The following is a 23,693-nucleotide window of genomic DNA, read 5'->3' on the forward strand; positions in this document are numbered from 1 at the left end:
CTATCCTGAGGGAAGTGTCTGTAGAATTCCAAAATGTTTTTCTTGTTCTGAAAGTTGTCTCATTATTCTCTGTCACACTGCAGGTCAATAATTTCTAGTTGCAGCTCAGGACGAATCTCTTCAATATTCGCTGAATATGGAGGGAGAACAGATCAAAATCACTGTCTAGTGCTGTCAGATCTTGAAAGCGTTGATCATATTCTTCCTTATAGGCAACTAAACTATGTGAATAACGTTCACAGTCTTTATGAACATCTTGCATGGATGATAATTTAGGAAAATGAGCTAGATTTCCTGTTACTAGCTGACTCACCCAAAGTGTCAATTTCATTTTAAAAGCTCACATTCGATCTATGAAATGAGTAATTAGCAGATCTTTACCTTGTAGGGAAATGTTTAAAGCATTCAGATGGCTAGTTAAATCTGCTAAGAACGCAAGATCACATTTCCATGAAGGCTCTTTCAATTCAGTAACACACATGTTATTTATTTCGATAAACATATTTATCTCATCCAATAGGCAAAAAATCGATTTAATAATTTGCCACGACTAAGCCAGTGGACCTCGCTGTAATAAGGCAGGCTTTCTACATCGTCAAGAAAGCTTTTAAATTGCCTATGTTGTAGCCCATGCTTCCTTATATAATTGGTTCTACGAACAACAACACTCATCACATTTTTTAGAGTGATACTCTTTGCACATAAGTTTTCCTGGTGGATCACACAGTGAACGCCCCTTATTTCATTCGGCACGGTCATTTTTTGCATTTTCTCCTTCAACAGCGCAACTAAACCTGATTTTTTCCCTGTCATCGCTGGTGCACCGTCTGTAAACACTGAAACTAAAGAATTCCACGACAATCCTATATTTTCAACACTTTCTTCAACACTACTTAAAATATCACCTCCGGTTGTAGTGTTCTTCATGGCTACTCCATCGAGGAGCTCCTCCCTCACCTGAAGATCTCTATTAACACCTCTAATAAATATGCCAAGCTGCGCTGTTCCAGTGATATCAACACTTTCGTCCAGAGCTAGAGAATACGCCATAAAATCTTTAGATATTTGCAAGCTGGCTCTGGACGTTGTCTGTCATGTCCTGTATGCGACGCATAATGGTCATGTTAGATAATGGCACAATCTAAAACTGTTCAACTTGAGATGGACACAAATGTTCCGCTTTAACTACCATTCATTCTTTTATTAAATCGCTATCAGTGAAGGGGCGCAGGGATTTTGCTGAAAGCAAAGCAATTTTGTAACTCACCCTGAGAGCTGCCTCAGTTGATTTTTCTTCGTCGTCCAGATCTTCTTCGGATAGCTTCCTTTTAAGGTTAATAACTTCCTGTGCACCATCTGGTCCATCACATTATCCACTTCCGTAGTCTTTCGCGTGGTAAGAGATATAATGTCGCTGCAATTTCAATTTCCTGAAAGAATTCAGCGTTTTGTGACATACTAAACATTTTGCAGCACCCTCTTTTTCTGTAAACAGATACAATTCCTCCCAATGGGGGTTGAACTTCGAAAGCGTGGTTGGGGCTACACAACGGCGACTTGACATGATTCTTAACCAGCGAAGCGAGTGTTAGAGCTGATCGAAGTACTTTAAACGTTACACAGTCGGCGCGAATTCAATGGGCACGCTGCGGCCCTATTCAAACGTGCGCGCGAATTTCTCCTCCCTCCTCTCCCTCCCTACTCCTCCCCCTTGCACCTGCTCGCGAGCACGTGCCTGAGCAGACGCGAGTACTCGCGCTCAAAACCGGCCAGTTGTTAAGCCCTGCAGTAGGTACTGCATCAAACCAGTCTCTGGACTGAAGACCACAACAACAATGCATGATCGATTTCTTCTTCACACTGAAGTACGCCGCTTGTCAAAATTCTCATGTCTGAAAAGATGTTTTTCGCTTTTTAAGACGGGTTTGGAGTTTTTGGATTCTAAAGATTCAGTTTCAAAAGAAAATTTAATCAAGAGAAACCCAGATGTTGCTCATTTAACAGATTTGTATATTAGATTTAATTAGATTAGTTTTCAGTTACAAGGTAACAGTCCAAATTTGATAAAAACAAACACCATTGCTTCAGCTTTTCCTTTCCAGAATTAAACCAGTGAGGCAAAACACTGGATGGTGTGAATTTTCCCAGTTTCTCCGTTTGTCACAGACAAACTGCCAGGATGATTACGTTTCGACCTACGTCCAACATCTAAATGTCTGTCACACGGACTTTGAAACTAGGTTTTGGGATGTTTTGACTATGGAAATATCACAGTGATTTATCATCCAGGCCGGCCGGGGTGGCCGTGCGGTTCTAGGCGCTTCAGTCGCAGGTTCGAATCCTGCCTTGGGCATGGATGTGTGTGATGTCCTTAGGTTAGTTAGGTTTAAGTAGTTCTAAGTTCTGGGAGACTGATGACCTCAGAAGTTAAGTCCCATAGTGCTCAGAGCCATTTGAACCATTTTTTTTTCATCATCCAGTATGGCGATATTGAAGAAACGGATGTCATATTACAAGAAGAACTGCTCGGAATAAACAGTAACGAAGATCTTCAGAGAGCCAGACCTGTTAATTGTTCTGTATTATGGACTATCGTGAGAGAGTTTTTGAAACCTTTTCCACCTCTATTCTTCGTCCAACGCCGTTGCCGGTCTTCTTAAAAAAACTATTTAAAAACTGCTAATAAAGCTTCTGGTTCATCTCTCCCATTGTGTATTAGTTTTACTAGATTTGCATTTTGTGTAGTTGATAATAATAAATGTAGAAAACTTAAAATGATTTTTTTCTGAATTATTCACTCTACGCTTAAAGTTAAACGTATCAATGTGTGTGGCAGCGTATCAGTTATCAAAAATACATTTGGAGTTCATGAATTTTTATAATGTCGATATATGAAAGGAAAATGATCTATCCAAAACCGAAAAAAGTGGCACCTGATGTACGAGAAAAAGAAGTTTGGAAACCTTTGGTGTTGAGGCATTATAGAATAGGTATTTATAGTATCTACGCATTTACAATAACATGTGTATCACTTAAAAAACTCCAATATTTTCGTGTCAAAAGGCGTCCCATTCCTTTTTGATCCAAATAATTTTCGTATTTTTATGTTGTTTCTGGCTCTTTAGACCGTTTCTCGCAAGGTGATATCCAAGATTCTCGATCCTTCTACAAAAAGTCTTTCAAATTTCTTCGTGGCATATTCTCGTCCACTCGATTTTTCCATTCTAGACAGGGTCATCCTCTTTTTCCTCTTGTATTGAGGTGGGCAACATTGTATTTTTTTCTCAGCCATCGTTCATCCCCTAACCTCATCACATGCCCATTCCATTTGAAACGCCGTTTTCTCACCTCTTCGGTTATATACATGGGATTTTTGATTCGCTTCCTGATTTTTTTATGTAGTATGTTCTCTCACCTTGTAACTCTACGGCTTTTTATTAGAAAATCCATTACCAAAGACTCAAATCTTCTTCCATTTTAGTTTTTCATTTCCCAAGATTCCGCTCTACATAAACAAATTCTTTGTGATATTGATTTGTATAGCCTTTTTTGTCTTTTTAATAATTTTATATGCCCAAAGCAAGGAATTCAGATTATCGATTGCTCGTTTAGTTCATGTTGCGTTATTTCTCCTTTACTGGAACCCTGATCTGAGATTATAACTCCCAGATATGTATACTTTTGACATGTCTCGATGGTTTCTCCTGCCACGATAATGTCACGTTTGCTTCCTATAGAGATATTTGTTTCAGAAAAATTTATTCCTACCTCGGCCTTATTTTATGTCTCTACGATTTTCTTCATCACGTGCTATATATTATAGTTATCTACATGTAATATTATTTGATCATCGGTGAATAGTAAACCAGACAGATAATTCCCACACGTTTTAACCATTCTTTAAGAACTTCGTTCAGATAATATTTAAACATAGTAGGTGCTATACACCACCGGTATTTAATGCCTTCGATTGTTCGTCTTACTCGGGAGATTTCTTTTATTACTTTGATTTTCATGCCTAGTCCCTCGTAACTTTTTTTTTACTTCCAGTAACATATATCTGATTTATTGTGATACTGATGTGCACTTGTGTGCAGAACGTAAGGACGAAAGTAAATTTCACATGATGCGTCACAGCCAAGTAACGCAGCTCAATGACACTTGGACCATACAGAGAAAGAACTGCTACAATATAGTACACAAACCAGCTGAAAGAAATACACAGTGAGACGAACAGAAATGACACTTTTATTCTAATACAGGAATTACACTGAAGTCACAATGGTCCCCTGGACATTACAAAAGGTAGGACGTGCTCCCATGCTGGTCCATTCCTCCAACAGCGCAGTTGATAACAGCTGGATGGTCGTTAGTGCATGTGGACACCGTCTCCCCAACGCATCCCACACGTGTTCCATTGAATTTAAGTCGAGGGAACGAGTAAGTCAGTCCATTCGCCGAATAGCCTCTACTGTGAAATGTGGTCGCACACTGTTGGCGATAAAAGTGCAAAAAGTTTTTGACACTGCTGAGCCCCAGTCACGCAGTATTTTTTAAAGAATAAACCACCATTTGATTGTGTATTACTATATTTATCTTCTGTACTATGTAGATTTCCGCTGTTATACCGTTATCGAGTGCAGTGAGAAAAGTAAGTGAGTGAATATCTCGCAATTTTATATCAGTGAGCATCCAATACTATTTTAAAATCTACTGTTTTCTTTTTCCTACGTGCCTTACTATTTGTACGTTCCAGCTTTTAGCATTGTACTCGATAATGGCATAAAAGCCGAAATCTAGATAGTACATAAGGTAAATACAGTAATTCACAGTCAAATGACGGTTTATTCTTTCAAAAAAAAGATAAACATGTAATCAAGGCCGAATGTTTTGTGGCGGCGTTCGTAGCGACAAACAATTCGCTGTAGAAACGGCTTACGAAGTCACCGCCACACTTTTAATAGCAGGCCGACCGGTCCGCTGGAACAGTGAACAGAAAGATGAAAACCCAAACACTCTGATTAAATAAAAGTCGGTACTTATCTTTATTAACGAAGATACAGAAACACAGTAGTGAACTCCGTGTCTACAGAAATCTGTCTAGTTCGAGTCGGAGCGGCTAGGTCAGCGTCGGCTGACGACAAACAAGAACTCTGCTGCGATGAACACACAACTGACTAGCAAGTACACAAATCAGTGGGGAGTATACAACTGAGCGGCGAATACAGAACTGTCCTAGCGGTCGCGACTCCAGCGCTTAAGAAGACAGAAGCCAGCGGTGGCGCGCGCAGACTTGCGGCGATTTGCTGTCTCGCTGGCGCTGCTTATGCGGACGGCGTCCGGACTTTGATGCTGCCAACCTTTTGGCAGCGGGCTCGGGTGGCATTACTGGCTAGGATATAACAGAATGTACCCCTGAAAAGACTGACATGGAGAAGGAGTAGAGTGTTACATTGACATTGACCGGTGAGTGTACCGTGTTGTAAGAAAACAAGGCACCTCTGTGTTGACCTATTGGAATGCAATTTGGTCGGGCGCGGCGTTCGAATCACACACTCGCGTGGCATGCGAGGGAAGGGGGCACCTGCGCTGCCTCTGGCCGCTGGCAGAGGGCGTTTTCTGCTCTGCCGGAAGCCGCTATGAATGCGAGGCCGCATTGAAGCCACGGTTACGTAGTATAAACATATTGTTCGCGTTTGCAAACCCTACTATGTACAGAGACTCAAGAGGTGTCACGTGATAGAGGGTTTAAATACACCTCTAATGTTATAAAGACATCATACTTTATATAAAAGAGGTTAAGGAGGCAAATAGATTTACTTATAACGTATGCACTTGATAACTTACAACTTTTAATGTAATCAAGCCACTAAAGAGGTTGGGCAATCAAAGTACTTTATATAAAAGAGGTTAAGGAGGCAAATAGATTTACTTATAACGTATGCACTTGATAACTTACAACTTTTAATGTAATCAAGCCACTAAAGAGGTTGGGCAATCAAAGTACTGCTTTTGATGAGCTGCATTGAGTGTGATATTGATATGATCCGTAACTCTAATTGTTGTGGATTGGCAAGAGAGCCAACCCACTATGAGAGGAAGCCGAAAGGCACGCGTTTAAGCTCACGCAGGCTGGCGTGAGGTCTGGAACAGGACAAGGAAATTAGAATTTAGAAAAACAGACGTAGCTGGTGGAATACTTAACTTTAATCAATTAATGATGAGCGTCGCTCTTGACTGTACATTATTCACAATATCAATAGTAACTGAACAGGGCGCCTTGCTAGGTCGTAGCAAATGACGTAGCTGAAGGCTATGCTAACTATCGTCTCGGCAAATGAGAGCGTATTTTGTCAGTGAACCATCGCTAGCAAAGTCGGCTGTACAACTGGGGCGAGTGCTAGGAAGTCTCTCTAGACCTGCCGTGTGGCGGCGCTCGGTCTGCAATCACTGATAGTGGCGACACGCGGGTCCGACGTATACTAACGGACCGCGGCCGATTTAAAGGCTACCACCTAGCAAGTGTGGTGTCTGGCGGTGACACCACACTAATAACATTAGAGAATCAATTTAATTGGAAGTCAATTAAATTCGACATAACCTATATGCGAAGGCAGATACACTGATAGCGTGGCAGTATGTGTCGGCAGCGAATACTATTAACTACATACACCATTTAGGTTAAAAGATTATTATTTTATTAACCATTTTGACTGTTTAATGTTAAATTTACCTAGTTTTGCCCATAGTTTGAATTTCATCAAAGATATAGAAATTCTGAGTACAGAAATGAAAAGGGGAAACAAAATTTGATGCAAATGATATGCCATTCGTAATTTTAAACGGAATAACAAAGACACCACAGGCATGGAAGCTCAAATTGTGAATAATTAAACTCTAATTTATAGGCAAACTACCGTACTTATAAATTATTATGATATATTTTCTGAAACAGAATTTTAGAGCGCATCTAATGGCGCAATATTAAATTTAGTTAAACGTATGTATAAGACTGTAAATTTATACTGGTGATCACATGAGGAACTTTTTTGACATCACTGGGTGCATTTTTGGCGGGTGCGAGACGCCGAGAGTTAGAAAAACACTTCGTTTTTAGGGGGGCTGATACGTGTTTAAAAATATTTCGATTTCCCTGTGGACTCCGACAAATTTTGTGCAATATCTCGACTTAATTTCTGGCACAATCCCAGTACTTGGGCTCAGTTTGGACTCTGATAATTTTGCTGAGGGCCACAGCAGCTTCTAGAAAACGTTATTTGAATTCCATATCTAATAGACCTATAGAACAATAGGTTGTTGTGTCTGTTAGATAGCTTTGAGTCAGGACATTTCTTTGTAATTTGTACATGTGAACACAGTCTGGTGTTTTCCAGCTAGTTTATTAATTTATTAAAATTATGTTGCGTTGTTATCCACCACTGAGCGCTCGAGTCATATCATTTACCGCTACACAGTACTTTCTGTTGATCATCAAAAAACTATAACGTGTGTTGAGTGGACAATAAATTTGATCTGTGAAAACTTAAATCACTTGTAGTTGCGTTAGTAGCTTGAAACCTGTGTCTATGTTTCGGTCTAGCAGTTACTGGAATTCTGACCACTTGTCAGTATCCATTCGAAGGTTTTATTTTAAACTGAAGTTACGCAATTTAGGTAATAAATCCTGCCCATAGACGGAAAGAAAAAGAGCCGGGGTTTAAATTAAATTAGCGTAATTAATTTTTGCCACGATAGCGTCGCAGTATTCAAAGATTTGTTGGTAAGTACGCCCATGCAACATTATGGGTCTCCACACCATAGAACCTGGACCACCGAAACGATTCATATTCGGCAACTTTCCTGGTGCATTAAGTGTTCCCACCCTTCTATTCAGACCAAATCTGCTCTCATCCGAGAAGAGTTCCTCGCTGGTCCAAATCCTATCCTCGTGGCACCATCAAAAATGGTGGTCGGTCAAAGAAACAACCCCATGCAGACGCCGTGTCATTGTGGATCGTGAGAATTGCGTGTGTTGCAGTTCTGTTAAATGTGGTTGCAACTGCACCTGTCGTTTGACATGGATCCCTTCTTGCCTGTTGCATACTGCAGCGGCCATCTGCTTTTACCGAGGTGGGACAGTGGTTAGCACATTGGACTCGCATTCGGGAGAACGATGGTTCAAACATACGTCCGGCCATCCTGATTTAGGTTTTCAGTGAATTCCCTAAATCGCTTCAGGCAAATGCTGGGATGGTTTCTTTGAAAGGGTACGGCCGACTTCCTTCCCTAATGCATTGTGACTGACTACCTCGCTGTTTAGTCCCCTGCCCCGAAGCAACCAATCTGCATTCGTAGCTGGCTGTGGTCGACACCTCCTGTCCTCCTGGCAGCAGTGCCTGCGATTCGGAACGCTTCCCTCCACGTAAGATAATGCTGTGAGCAATTCTAAACGCCTGATCTACTCTCGTCACACTTGAAACGTCCCCTTTTGAAAAATTATACATGACTGTGCTTAAACTGACACACAATATTTTTTAGCGCAACGCAATCTGACTTTCAGAAATCCCTACAAAAGAATGACCCTGACTAACATTAACCTATGCCTTTCACAAATCACTTACCTCACAAAAGTCTTCGTTACTCAAGCTACTGCAATACAGCGAGCGCCAATACTGTCAGCTAAATAAAAGATTCAAACTACAGAAGGCACTAACTACTGATAGGCATAGTTAGCAAATGAAAGATTTTGATAGAGAAGAAACAATGTCTTTACCTTAATAGTGTTCAAAGGTCATAATCGTATATATAGCAGTTCATGACATCCCGTCTTACAAATTTCAAAACTCCGCCATTTCTCTCCCCACATCCACCACTGCTGGCGGCTCACCTCCAACTGCGCAACGCTACGCGCTGTTCACATCCAGCTGCCCAACACTACAATGGCAGACAACAATGCAAACTAGCCACAGACTGCACACAGCACAGCCAGTGATTTTCATACAGAACGCTACGTGGCGTTACCAATAAGAAAACATAAACAGCCTACTTACATAGCCCCCATGCTCCCCACAAAAAAATTTACAAATGGTTTTGGGCAGTGTCCAATAACGATTTGATAAAATTTTTCATAATTACAATAACAAAGATATCAAATGCACACACTTATTGATACAATGTTGGTCAAAAGCTAAAATTTTCTCACAGTCCATAAAGACAGTCCAGATCGTTCATCACAGTAAAATAACAGTGTTTTTCTCAAAGTCTGAGCAGTAGAAGAAAATGCACACGAAAGTAGTGGATTTCCATGCAGTCTTGAAGAAGTAAAGTTGTCCTTCCAACGAAATGACGGTGCTGACTCTTGACATGCAGACAGGTAATGGGCCACAACAGAGCAACCCCACCGCAGAATCAGTCGAAGTTTTGAAGAATATTGGTAGGTAGGTCATCACAGAGTAGACCCACTGTAGTCGTGGTAGAGATTGTGGTATTGGTGGGCCACCAGAGGTGCGTACCCACTGCAGTCCTTGTAGAAATAATGGTACTGGTGAGTCAGCAAAGGTGTAGACCCACTGTAGTCCTTGTAGAACTAATGGTATTGGTGGGTCATCAAAGATGCAGACCCACTGTAGTCCTTGTAGAGATGGCCAACAGCCATCTGTTGTGGCTGTGCAGGTGCACAATCACCACTGAAGAGTCTTGCGGATAATATAGCAAGTCTATAACCACCACTTGCGCACTCACAATGTTTTTGGAATTGTCCTTAGAACCAGCAATGCTGTTATCCAGTCCCTTGCTGAATTAGTAACACACGTGCAAACACTAACAGTCCCTACTTCTCACATATTGTCCATATAGTATGACCAACAGAAACGTGTGCGGTGAAATGGAACTTACAAGTTAATAATACGATGAACTGGTGTCAATTACAATTTTATAACATAAGAATACAGTTACAAAGGTACAAAATACATCATTAAAGAACATAACAATACAGACAACATTTGTAGTAGTACAGGCTTTACAAAAGAATAGAAATAAACAGATACGTCTGTGTTACAGGAATTATGATATAAGTGAATATATAAAATAATGAGAATAGTTTTCGAAACATTAATTTCACAGCTGACCATTAAAACAGAACAGAATAAATAATGTCTAAACATCTTTACAAAGAAAATAACATAGTATTTGAAAAATTCTACAACATAAATCTTATTAGCTAAACACATAAAGACAGGAAAAGACAAATACACAAGGATACATAAACACATAGCGGAATAATACGAAAGGAAAGACAGGGTTCGTTTTCAGGGTAACATTTGGTACTGCAGTCCAACCCAAAACTTCATTCCATATATCTTTCCTCTTATTTCAACATTTGTTTCCACTTTTTTTTGTTCATATCCTCTTTCAAAATACTTTTTGGACCAAACCATTTTCTTATAGCTTCTCAATGCATTCCTTCCAATTCATGGCAACTCATTCTCTTATATAGTCTACCCCCTCTTAAGCGAACTTAAATCTACTGAGCTCAGATGCTAAACTAAGGGACGAGGCAATGTAGCAGCACAAAACAATTAACGCAAATAGCAATGACAAACAAATGCAGAGTGCAAAGCAAGCAGCAGTAAATCTAAATTAACAGATAAAATGCAAAATTACAACTAATAAGAGCCAATGTGCAGAAACAAGAAAAATAAATCAGTAGTAAAACTGGCTTAACAGAGTAATGTAAAGTGAAATTTAGTAGCACTATGCCTGGCAAACAGCAGCAGCAAATGCAATAACTTATATCTAAACATGACATAGCTCAAGCAAAAAAAAAAAAAAAAAAAAAAAAAGTACACTAAAGACAACAATGCAGATAAGGGAAATGTATATTCACATCTTAATGTCTATATAATTAAAGTGGTGCACCACGAAAACTAATTCTACAAAATTCTACAAAAAAATTACCAAGTACTTGAAAAGAAAATTATATATGCAGTTACTGTTATTAGTCCCTTCTTATTGTTCTTTCCATTCCAAGAGCTCCTTTTTCGAAAAATGTGGATCAGAAAATAATTATTTAATAGATCTGTTGACAGAAAGTGTTCACATTAGCAGATGCATTTAAGTTTATTTTGTAAAACCAATGCTGCAACACAGCTGGAGACCAGATATTAAACAAAATGAGCAATCTCTCAACTAGAAAGACGATAGATGTAAAATGTCGCTCATCATTTCATTAGGCATTTTAGTAAATATCATAAATTAAGAGCATCACAGTGTTATCATATGTTTTCAAGTTTGAACGTGTCGTATTTGTGATGCTTTCGACAAAGAAATGTCAATAGCGAGGATAATGGCCTCTTTTTTTTTGCACCTAATAGCTTTCTTTTGTCAGACGACTACCTCTCAGCTGGGCGCCCAAAACGCATTACATCAAGGTCACTTACCTTTCATACTGAAACATTTACGACAGCAGTTTCCGCTACAGTGGCAGTCTCATATAAAAAAATTCACAGGTTGAGAATTTGCGTTACAAATGTGTAGAAACAAAATCCTATAAATATAACAGTGTCCCAAAAATATTCGTCGGCATTGTGATACATTCACGCATTTAGACACGTTTCATAACTCTTAAAGTACGATTCTTGGTTTCCAACAACCTTTTCCACAAATCAGAGTCCCTAACCACTACTCATTATTCCTTACCTTATTATACATATACATATCGTCGACACTTCTACAATATTTCATCATAACCGATACGTAGCATAATCAAATCCCTCATATAGCCTCAGCTTATTGATCATAAACATACCTCAACAGCATAATACACATCGTCGTCGTAATAATGTCATAACACCCCAGTCAAATCTCAAAAACGTCGTAGCTTTCTGCAATAATTTCAAAATTTAAAAAAATTCTCTGCTCATTTCAATAGTGTCATCTACCTCAAACATACTTTAAAATCATGCTCCCTTACCAAATACATCGTTCAAAGCTCTCATAGTATCACAATGGTTCCGAAAAAATATGAACAGTTCACAAAGTACAGACAAAATACAATTTCATAAGTGTGAAGTTACCCAACTGTGTAATTGCGTAAACTTGTGTCACTGATGTAGTAAAAAAATGTTTATCTCTCAGTTAAATGATCAGATAGCTGCGTAATTTGAGTGTTAGAGATATATGGTACCGATGTGTAAAGTTGTATAAGCAAATACCATATTAGCTAGGGCTCCTTGTGCTTGCCAAACACATGGTACACAAAGTAAGCGTATACCCCCCTGAGGATTAATGTAATTATACCCTCAGGTGTTACAGATTACAGCAATGGAATGAAATGTATCACGGAAAACTTTCTTTGTAATTCAAAAATCTTTAAAAATAAATGTTTTAAGTATAAAATTAATCACTCAAATATGTGTACTGTAGCGCTAAACTGTGCGTCTTGTTGCAACATAATCTCTGTGGAAGTGTCGTAGTTTTCGTCCTCCGAAAGCTAAGTTCTGCAGAAGTCAATGTACTTACCTCATGATAAACAAAAGTGAAATGCTTTGCTTTTAGATATCGTAGTTATTATGCTTATTGGCATGATGAAGAAAGTACTGTACAGTAACGTATTGTTGTGCCACGAAAAAGGCTGTCTCATTGTTGCTATACCACAAAAGTTACTACTAAAACATGTTTTACTTTCCAGAAGAATTCAGAAAACCTGTGCAGATATAAAACAGATACACCGCAAAAACAACATTGTAAATTGTCACTCATTAGTAGCGTTGTGATAAAATCGTTTAGCTGTCACATAAACTAACCACTGTGTCATCTGGTATCTAACAGAAAGTACTTTAAATCCAGAATGAATTTTCAAGTAAACCAAAATGTTGCATTAAAATCTCATTAGCAGTACTGGTAAATCTTCTAAGTATGTAAGCCTTACAGTGGTTACGTAATCGTGCAACTAACATGCAAGAATGTACACACACAATAACACTGTGTCGTCTATAAACTATAACAATGCATTCGTAATTTCTGTTTAAATAAGTTCTCTTGGTTCTTGACTAGATAGTTAACTTTAAAACATAGTTGCATGTTAACAGTTTCTAAGATTGAAAAAGAGTACTAGTAACGTGAAGTGAAAAATTTTATAGCAAAGACTAGGTTAAAAAGCAGATTATCTATCTCTCAACAAATGGTTTTACATGTGAAATGTGGTGTAACCCTTTGCTCTTCCTAGTATGCAGAGTTTCAACTTTAACGCAGTTATCATGTGGTATACGTCGGTAAAGAATACTGGAATTTTCCTCAAGGTTAGCGTCTATGTTATTTTTCCATGAGCCTGCGGGCGCACGTGGCTGCCTGCGGTGCGAGTCACTGTCTGTTTCTTTGTTGGCGCGCGTCGTTACTGGGATTAGGAGACCTAACTTCTACAAATTCACCTTGTCGAGAGAGCCCTGCTCTGTTTGAAGCTCGCTAGTTCTGATGGAATTCAGGTCTGTCGTTTTGTCGGTAGTTTACATAGTTTCTTGTCTGTCGGTCATGTGGTGGAGAATTTCTCCCGGAATCGTAACTGCGCGTTGAACTGTTGCGTCTGAAGTTATTCTGTCTCCCTTGATAATAATTGTTTTTGTTCCCATATTGTCTGTTTCTATGGTTGTCTCTGTGATATTCATTACCGCGGAGAGGTGATCTTTCCCTGTAATTATTACTACTCTGCCAACGGTTGTCATATGGGTGGTGTCTGTTTTGGTCACGATTTGTGTTGTGAGAATAGCCTTGTCGTGTCCAGTTATTATTTCTTTCATCGCAGAATTGCGACGGATGTGACTTGTAATTATTGTGTTCCTGTTTTCGCGTTCCGCGATTGTCAGTGTCAATTTCTAATTCTTGTAAGAGTCCCTGAAAAACTTCAATGTCGTCTTTGCAACGTCCTGCCAAAATAATATGTCGTAAATGTTCAGGTAATTTGATTAAGCAAATACTGAATTGAATTGAATACTGAATTGAATTGAGTACTCAATGAACTGTGAATGAAGGCCGACCAACAGCCATTACATGCATTGATAAAAAATTATAGCGCATTGAGAATGGCTAGTTTCTGGCTGAAACCTAGATCTGCCAATAAAATTTCAAAAGCATGACTGATAGCTGAAATCTATTATTTACAAGTCAATAACAGTCGCTGCGTGCAACAGCCTCTGAATGGAGGACAACCTGACGATACAAAAGAGTTACATGTTTGCACCTATTACTCTCCTTCAAAGTAGTCACCAGCGCTGTGTAGGACCCGTTGCCAGCGATGTAGAAGGCGTAGTATACCGTTAGCAGAGCCTGTTCTCTTGATGGTGCGAATGGAGTGGTCTAAAGCTATGGCGATTCTCGTGTACGACTGTGATGGTGTTATCCTAACGCATTACGTTCCTCCACGGCAGATCGTCAATGCACAGTACTAGTGTTCGTTTTTGGAGCATCACCTGCGACCAGCTCTGCGAAAGAAGCCGCAACATTTTCTGCGCAACCCACCTATCATTTTGCACGACAACGCGCGGGCGCTTACAGCGCAGGCTGTGGTTGCTCTGTCCGGTCGATGGGACTGGGAAGTATTGTACCGTCCACCATACTCTCCGGACTTAAGTCCTTGTGACTTTAATTTGATTCAGAAGATGAAGGAATCACTTCGTGGCATTCGCTTCTGAACTGTTCCAGAGATTCGACAGGCAGTAGACCGCTCCATTCGCACCATCAACAGAACAAGCTCTGCTAACTGCATATTACGCCTTCCACATCGCTGGCAACGGGGTCTACGGAACGCTGGTGACTTCTTTGAAACAGTAACAGGTGAAAACATGTAACTCTTTTGTGTCGGCTGTGAATAAATAGTTGCCACTGTTTAAGTTCCAACCCTCGTATATTGTAAACAGGACGGTCCTATCATACTTCCCTGTGGTGCTCCGGATATTACCTTTGCATCTGTCGATTTTGTTCCGTTATGAGCGACGTGTTGAGTTCTATCTGCAAGAAAGTCTTGAAGCCAATCGCAAGTCTGCTCCGATACTCCGTAAGCTCGTATTATTTTCATTAAACGGCAATGCGGAACGGTAGCAAATGCCTTACTGAAATCAGGGAACACGGCATCAACCTGAGCGCTGTTGTCCACTGCGCTGTGGATCTCATGGAGGAACAGAGCGAGCTGAGTTTCGCAGGAACTTTGTTTGCGAAATCCATGTCGATTTTTGTAGAGGAGATGTTCATTTTCCAAAATCGTCATAATTCTTGAGCATGAAACATGTTCCATAATTCTACAACAGATTGACGTCAATGATATAGGTCTATAACTGTGTGAATCTGTCTTCCTTATACCGAGCGAGGTGGCGCAGTGGCTAGCACACTGGACTCGCATTCGGGAGGACGACGGTTCAATCGCGCGTCCGGCCATCCTGATTTAGGTTTACCGTGATTTCCCTAAATCGCTCCAGGCAAATGCCGGGTTGGTTCCTTTGAAAGGGCACGGCTGACTTCCTTCCCCGTCCTTCCCTAATCCGATGAGACTGATGACTACGCTGTCTGGTCTTCCCCAAACAACCCAACCTCCCCTGTCTTTCTTACAAACTGGAATGACCTGCTCTTTTTTCCAGTCGTTAGGTACCTTTCCCCCCCATGAACCATGGACCTTGCCGTTGGTGGGGAGGCTTGCGTGCCTCAGCGATACAGATAGCCGTACCGTAGGTGCAACCACAACGGAGGGGTATCTGTTGAGAGGCCAGACAAACGTGTGGTTCCTGAAGAGGGGCAGCAGACTTTTCAGTAGTTGCAAGGGCAACAGTCTGGATGATTGACTGATCTGGCCTTGTAACAATAACCAAAACGGCCTTGCTGTGCTGGTACTGCGAACGGCTGAAAGCAAGGGGAAACTACAGCCGTAATTTTTCCCGAGGGCATGCAGCTTTACTGTATGATTACATGATGATGGCGTCCTCTTGGGTAAAATATTCCGGAGGTAAAATAGTCCCCCATTCGGATCTCCGGGCGGGGACTACTCAAGAGGATGTCGTTATCAGGAGAAAGAAAACTGGCGTTCTACGGATCGGAGCGTGGAATGTCAGATCCCTTAATCGGGCAGGTAGGTTAGAAAATTTAAAAAGGGAAATGGATAGGTTGAAGTTAGATATAGTGGGAATTAGTGAAGTTCGGTGGCAGGAGGAACAAGACTTCTGGTCAGGTGACTACAGGGTTATAAACACAAAATCAAATAGGGGTAATGCAGGAGTAGGTTTAATAATGAATAGGAAAATAGGAATGCGGGTAAGCTACTACAAACAGCATAGTGAACGCATTATTGTGGCCAAGATAGATACGAAGCCCACACCTACTACAGTAGTACAAGTTTATATGCCAACTAGCTCTGCAGATGACGAAGAAATTGAAGAAATGTATGATGAAATAAAAGAAATTATTCAGATTGTGAAGGGAGACGAAAATTTAATAGTCATGGGTGACTGGAATTCGAGTGTAGGAAAAGGGAGAGAAGGAAACATAGTAGGTGAATATGGATTGGGGCTAAGAAATGAAAGAGGAAGCCGCCTGGTAGAATTTTGCACAGAGCACAACATAATCATAACTAACACTTGGTTTAAGAATCATGAAAGAAGGTTGTATACATGGAAGAACCCTGGAGATACTAAAAGGTATCAGATAGATTATGTAATGGTAAGACAGAGATTTAGGAACCAGGTTTTAAATTGTAAGACATTTCCAGGGGCAGATGTGGACTCTGACCACAATCTATTGGTTATGACCTGTAGATTAAAACTGAAGAAACTGCAAAAAGGTGGGAATTTAAGGAGATGGGACCTGGATAAACTAAAAGAACCAGAGGTTGTACAGAGATTCAGGGAGAGCATAAGGGAGCAATTGACAGGAATGGGGGAAATAAATACAATAGAAGAAGAATGGGTAGCTTTGAGGGATGAAGTAGTGAAGGCAGCAGACGATCAAGTAGGTAAAAAGACGAGGGCTAGTAGAAATCCTTGGGTAACAGAAGAAATATTGAATTTAATTGATGAAAGGAGAAAATATAAAAATGCAGTAAGTGAAACAGGCAAAAAGGAACACAAACGTCTCAAAAATGAGATCGACAGGAAGTGCAAAATGGCTAAGCAGGGATGGCTAGAGGACAAATGTAAGGATGTAGAGGCCTATCTCACTAGGGGTAAGATAGATACCGCCTCCAGGAAAATTAAAGAGACCTTTGGAGATAAGAGAACGACTTGTATGAATATCAAGAGCTCAGGTGGAAACCCAGTTCTAAGCAAAGAAGGGAAAGCAGAAAGGTGGAAGGAGTATATAGAGGGTCTATACAAGGGTGATGTACTTGAGGACAATATTATGGAAATGGAAGAGGATGTAGATGAAGATGAAATGGGAAATACGATACTGCGTGAAGAGTTTGACAGAGCACTGAAAGACCTGAGTCGAAACAAGGCCCCCGGAGTAGACAATATTCCATTGGAACTACTGACGGCCGTCGGAGAGCCAGTCCTGACAAAACTCTACCATCTGGTGAGCAAGATGTATGAAACAGGCGAAATACCCTCAGACTTCAAGAAGAATATAATAATTCCAATCCCAAAGAAAGCAGGTGTTGACAGATGTGAAAATTACCGAACTATCAGCTTAATAAGTCACAGCTGCAAAATACTAACACGAATTCTTTACAGACGAATGGAAAAACTAGTAGAAGCCAACCTCGGGGAAGATCAGTTTGGATTCCGTAGAAACACTGCAACACGTGAGGCAATACTTACCTTACGACTTATCTTAGAAGAAAGATTAAGGAAAGGCAAACCTACGTTTCTAGCATTTGTAGACTTAGAGAAAGCTTTTTACAATGTTGACTGGAATACTCTCTTTCAAATTCTAAAGGTGGCAGGGGTAAAATACAGGGAGCGAAAGGCTATTTACAATTTGTACAGAAACCAGATGGCAGTTATAAGAGTCGAGGGACATGAAAGGGAAGCAGTGGTTGGGAAGGGAGTAAGACAGGGTTGTAGCCTCTCCCCGATGTTGTTCAATCTGTATATTGAGCAAGCAGTAAAGGAAACAAAAGAAAAATTCGGAGTAGGTATTAAAATTCATGGAGAAGAAATAAAAACTTTGAGGTTCGCCGATGACATTGTAATTCTGTCAGAGACAGCAAAGGACTTGGAAGAGCAGTTGAATGGAATGGACAGTGTCTTGAAAGGAGGATATAAGATGAACATCAACAAAAGCAAAACAAGGATAATGGAATGTAGTCTAATTAAGTCGGGTGATGCTGAGGGAATTAGATTAGGAAATGAGGCACTTAAAGTAGTAAAGGAGTTTTGCTATTTGGGGAGCAAAATAACTGATGATGCTCGAAGTAGAGAGGATATAAAATGTAGTCTGGCAATGGCAAGGAAAGCGTTTCTGAAGAAGAGAAATTTGTTAACATCCAGTATTGATTTAAGTGTCAGGAAGTCATTTCTGAAAGTATTCGTATGGAGTGTAGCCATGTATGGAAGTGAAACATGGACGATAAATAGTTTTGACAAGAAGAGAATAGAAGCTTTCGAAATGTGGTGCTACAGAAGAATGCTGAAGATTAGATGGGTAGATCACATAACTAATGAGGAAGTATTGAATAGGATTGGGGAGAAGAGAAGTTTGTGGCACAACTTGACCAGAAGAAGGGATCGGTTGGTAGGACATGTTCTGAGGCACCAAGGGATCACCAATTTAGTATTGGAGGGCAGCGTGGAGGGTAAAAATCGTAGGGGGAGACCAAGAGATGAATACACTAAGCAGATTCAGAAGGATGTAGGTTGCAGTAGGTACTGGGAGATGAAAAAGCTTGCACAGGATAGAGTAGCATGGAGAGCTGCATCAAACCAGTCTCAGGACTGAAGACCACAACAACAACAACAACAGGTACCTTTCGTTGCTCAAACGGTCTACGATAGATTACTGCTGGAAGGAGAGCAAGTTCTTTCACATAATCTTTATAGAATCTTATATGTATCTCATCTGGTCCTGACGCCTTTTCACTACTAAGCGATTGTAGCTGCTTTTCAGTTCCGCAATCGGTGATCTCAATATCTGCCATTTCGACGTTGGTATTATGTTGATTGAAAGGAGATACAGTGTTACGATCTTCCGCGGTGATGAAACTGCGTAAGACCTAATTCAGAATTTCGGCCTTCCCTCTGCTATCTTCCGTTTCGGTGCCGTTGTGGCCGCTGAGAGAATGAATATATGATTTTGAACCACTTACCGATTTTACATACGACCAAACTCTCTTAGGGGTTTTACTCAGGTCGGTTCACAGCGTCTTACTTTCAAAATCATTGAACGCTTCTCTCATTGCTCTTCCTACGCCAGTTCAGCTTTTGTTGGTCAGCTAGGGTTTTACTAGTCTTGAATCTGGGATGACGTGCTCTGTGTTTACGTAGCGCTTTTCTAGTACGGTGGATCTTTCCCATCGCTTAAAAGCTTACTCGAAACATATTTGTCAAGGGCATATTGAACGATGCCTTTGAATTTTTCCGTTTGTTCTCCACATCTTCGTCTTCATTATCGAATATTTGATGCTGACTGCTGAGATACTGTGAAATTTGTATCCTGTCACCCTTGCTGAGCAAATATATCTTCCTGCCTTTCTTAACATTCCTTGTAGGACTCGTCGTCATAGATGCTGTCACAGCCTTATGATCACTGATACCTTCCTCTATGTTAACTGATTCGATAAGTTCAGGTCTGTTTGTTGCCAGGAGGTCTAAGACGTTACCCTCACGAGTTTGTTCTCTAACTATCTGCTCAATGTAATTTTCGGACAAGACATCCAGAACAATGTCACAGGAATCCCTGTTGCTAGCGCCAATTTTGATGGCATAACACTCACAATCTAAGTTGAAGTCCCCCCCTATTACTCCAGCATCATAAGGAAAATTACTAATGATATTCTGCAAGTTCTGTCTGAAGCGCTCTACAACTACAGATCCTGACTCCGGTGGTCTATAAAAGCATCCGATCATCATTTTTGACCGTTCCTTGATACTCAGTTTCACCCAGATTAATTCACATTCGGAATCCGTCACAACCTCGTCAGATTTTATCGAATTTTTACTGCAATAAACACGCCACCACCATTGGTGGCTAACCTGTCCTCACGATAAACATCCCAATTTGAACTTAGGATTTCGATTTCAATGGCGTCTGATTTCAACCAGCTTTCTGTTCCCAATACTATCTGTGCGTTATAACCTTCAGTAAGCGATACTAATTCTGGGACCTTTCCTTGGATGCTCCTCCAGTTTACTAAAATCATATTAATCTTTTCTATCTCCGATCTAAGAGCACCAAGATTCTCTGAGGTCACTGTGGCTGATTTAATAGGCAAATCGTTTTTGATCCAAAGGGAGGGGTTCTCTAACCTAAAAAAGCCCCATGTGCACGCCACACGTACTCCGCTACCCTAGTATCCGCTTTCTGCGGGTAGTGCACGCCTGACCTATTAAGGGGAACCCTATAATTTTGCACCCGATAGCGGAGGAGGAGAAGTTCGCATCCAGTACCGTCGCAGAGTCGTCTGAGCCTCTGGTTTACACATTCCACTGTGCTCCAAACCGGAGGACCGCGATCAACTCTGCATATGATGCTACAAATAGACAGGTTAGCCTGCGCCCCGAGTGCAGTGCTAGTTGCCTTCACCAGATCAGTCATCTGCCGAAAGGAGAGGATTCACTCAGGATTCAAGCGGCGGGCGTCATTCTTGGCGACATGTGCCACTATATGCTGTCAGTTGCACACAGTACCCTCGATAGCAGCCGGCAGGGCCTCCTCCACATCACGGATGAGAACTCCCTGCAAACATACCGAATGCACACTGGAATTCTTTCCCGCCTTGCCTGCTATCTCCGTGAGGGGCTCCATCACCCGCCTAACATTGGACCTCCCAATTACAAGCATACTCACCCTCTGTGCTTGTCCGGACTGGGCAGGAAAATCGACCGCTGGCCCAACAGGAGAGACATCCCGTGCTGGCTCAGAGTTACCATCAACACTGGGTAACCCCTTGCACTTGCTAAGACGTAGGGAGGCAGCCGCACGGCCTGCTCCCTCTTTCGCCTTCCGCCGAGTGATACGCGAACCCACCATTGTCTGCCAACCACTCTGGAGTGAGGATGGACCGGTCAGTTATTGCATATCAGAAGTCGCAGCGATGTCCGGGTCACCAGAGGATTCTAGTGGCACCAAACGTGTCGCAGGTCTCGTCGCTGGCGCCCCGACGTCACCGAAACTTTGAGCATTAGCTAGAAGCTTGTCGACGGTAGCCAACGCAGCTTCCAGCTATTTACGGAAAGCAGCCAACTCTCCTTGTCCACATGCCATGTGACGTCTAACTTGCCGTGCAAGACTGGCTTCCGCACTATCATTCATCTGCAGCTAGCAATTAACATGTTACATAACTTTATCTATCTCGTACTACGTTTTGCACAGCAGTGTAGACCATTTATCGATACGGTGTCATATGCTTTTTGTAAGTCTATAGTAATCATTGTCTCCTCCCTGGTTCTTCTTTTCTCAATCGCCTTTTTTATAGTAAATTTATCTACATAGGAAGGGCCTGCGGTGTAGCCACTCTCGTCTTCGCCTGTCATAGTTTCATTCCCCAGACATTCGACCGTACAGCCTTCCCGCTGATGCAGTAATGCTAACGGCCTTATACTTGTTGCAATCGTTTTTTTAGCCTTTGTTATGAAATGGGATGAAGTATACTTTTTCTTATTGCAGAGATCAGTTTCACGTCGTAGTTAGTAAAATTCTTTTCAGGGCTAGTTGCCTAGTTCCACTAGGTTCAGACAGGGCGGCTACGGATATTGTACGACGACGGCGCCTGCTGCTGAGTCAGTGGCCGCGGCCACGCTGCTCTTGGCATCCGCCGCGGGCTGTAGGCGTGATCCCACAATAGCGAGGCTACACGTGCATCGCTGCTCCGCCACGGTCTCGCAATGGACGCGTAACTCAAACGCCGAGCAATAATCCAGCGTAGCAGGCAATTACGGATCGTTAAATACATTACCCATATCACATGGGTCTCCAGGAAGTGGAATGTAGTCAAGACGAAAATTTTCGTTAAGTGGAATACAATGAAATTAAACATATTACTCTAAATTATTGCATTACAAAAAAATGGTTCAAATGGCTCTGAGCAACATGCGACTTAACTTCTGAGGTTATCAGTCTCCTAGAACTTAGAACTAATTAAACCTAACTAACCTAAGGACATCACACACATCCATCCCCGAGGCAGGATTCGAACCTGCGACCGTAGCGGTCGCTCGGCTCCAGACTGTAGCGCCGAGAACCGCACGGCCACTTCGGCCGGCCATTGCATTACAGTGATAGTGTTAAAATAAAAATAACCTAAGACATTAATTTTAAGAATGTCTCTGAATATACTTCCAATGAAGTAGAAAGAGGTGTCCACTGAAGGATCAGAAAGTTCACAAAGCTCTCAGAAGCATCCTCACAAATGAACTCCCTAATTCGAGCCGTGCTTTTAACAAATACAATTCGTATCTCCGAAGGATGTTCGGAATTTATGTGTAGCGCTTACTAATCTGTGGTTGGCAGTTGTTTGGAAACCACAATAATCCGAGACAAATTAATCTTCGAACGAAACTTGCGTTTCAATCTAGGGAGGCGAAAATTTTATTTGCCAGAGCATAAATATTGTATCTTTGTGAGTCGAATGTGAAACGTAAATGTATCGTCGGCATCGAAATCTTCAGAGATGAAGTGTTAGATTAACGAAGTAAAATGACGCTACTAAATTACGTACAGATTATAACTACACAAAAGGTAAAAACAAAGCTCTTAATGTGAAAACCGTTTGTCAGTTAATTGAAATGAACACACGAAAACACTAGCAAAGAGTATGTCACCACTGAAATGCGCATTCTTACACTGTCCTCGCAGGAGTTGTATTGTCAGTGTATAATAACCGGTGCCTCCCAGCTACATTCTACTCCTACAAACAGGCTGATTCAGCTACACAGTTCACCTCAATTGTTTCCTAGACTGTTTAAGATATCGTAAATCTGTTTCGACTCAAATTAATTGTGAAAAAGTCACCAGTAAATGACGTATAATCTTTTCTCATAAGTATAGTAATTACTGAAATATCAGTTTTCTCAAATAGGAGTATAGTAATTTGCACTGTTGCTACCGTAGTTCTGATAAATTCGAATACAATACCGTTTCACTCTTCAAGATCTGGCAAGTAATTTAGGAGTAATTACAGTATTTAGAACTTATGATTTATCTGTTCTGAAAATGAAACAGATTGCTGTCTTATGCAGAAGTTTGTGCTGTTACACGAAACTGGGCTGACAGGGCTGATGAGGCGCTCCAGCTTGACACTGCTGGGTCTAGTTTCAAAAAGGGAATACTAAAGAAAACTTTAATTTAAAAATGATTTAATCAAATTTGGTTATTCGGATGGACACACCAAATTGTATAATCCAAGAATCCAAGGATAATTCACCAGTTAAGTAGAGTAACAGGTTTGCTCCTGATTCTGCCAGAGCCTTGAAAGAAAGTTTCACGTTAGAACCAATAAGCAATTTTATCGGGGCAATAAGTGTAGCGAATGTAACGACTATCGCTGGCTACAGACAGTTACG

Source organism: Schistocerca piceifrons, chromosome X (genome assembly GCF_021461385.2).
Source record: "Schistocerca piceifrons isolate TAMUIC-IGC-003096 chromosome X, iqSchPice1.1, whole genome shotgun sequence".
In the NCBI taxonomy this organism is placed as follows: domain Eukaryota; kingdom Metazoa; phylum Arthropoda; class Insecta; order Orthoptera; family Acrididae; genus Schistocerca; species Schistocerca piceifrons.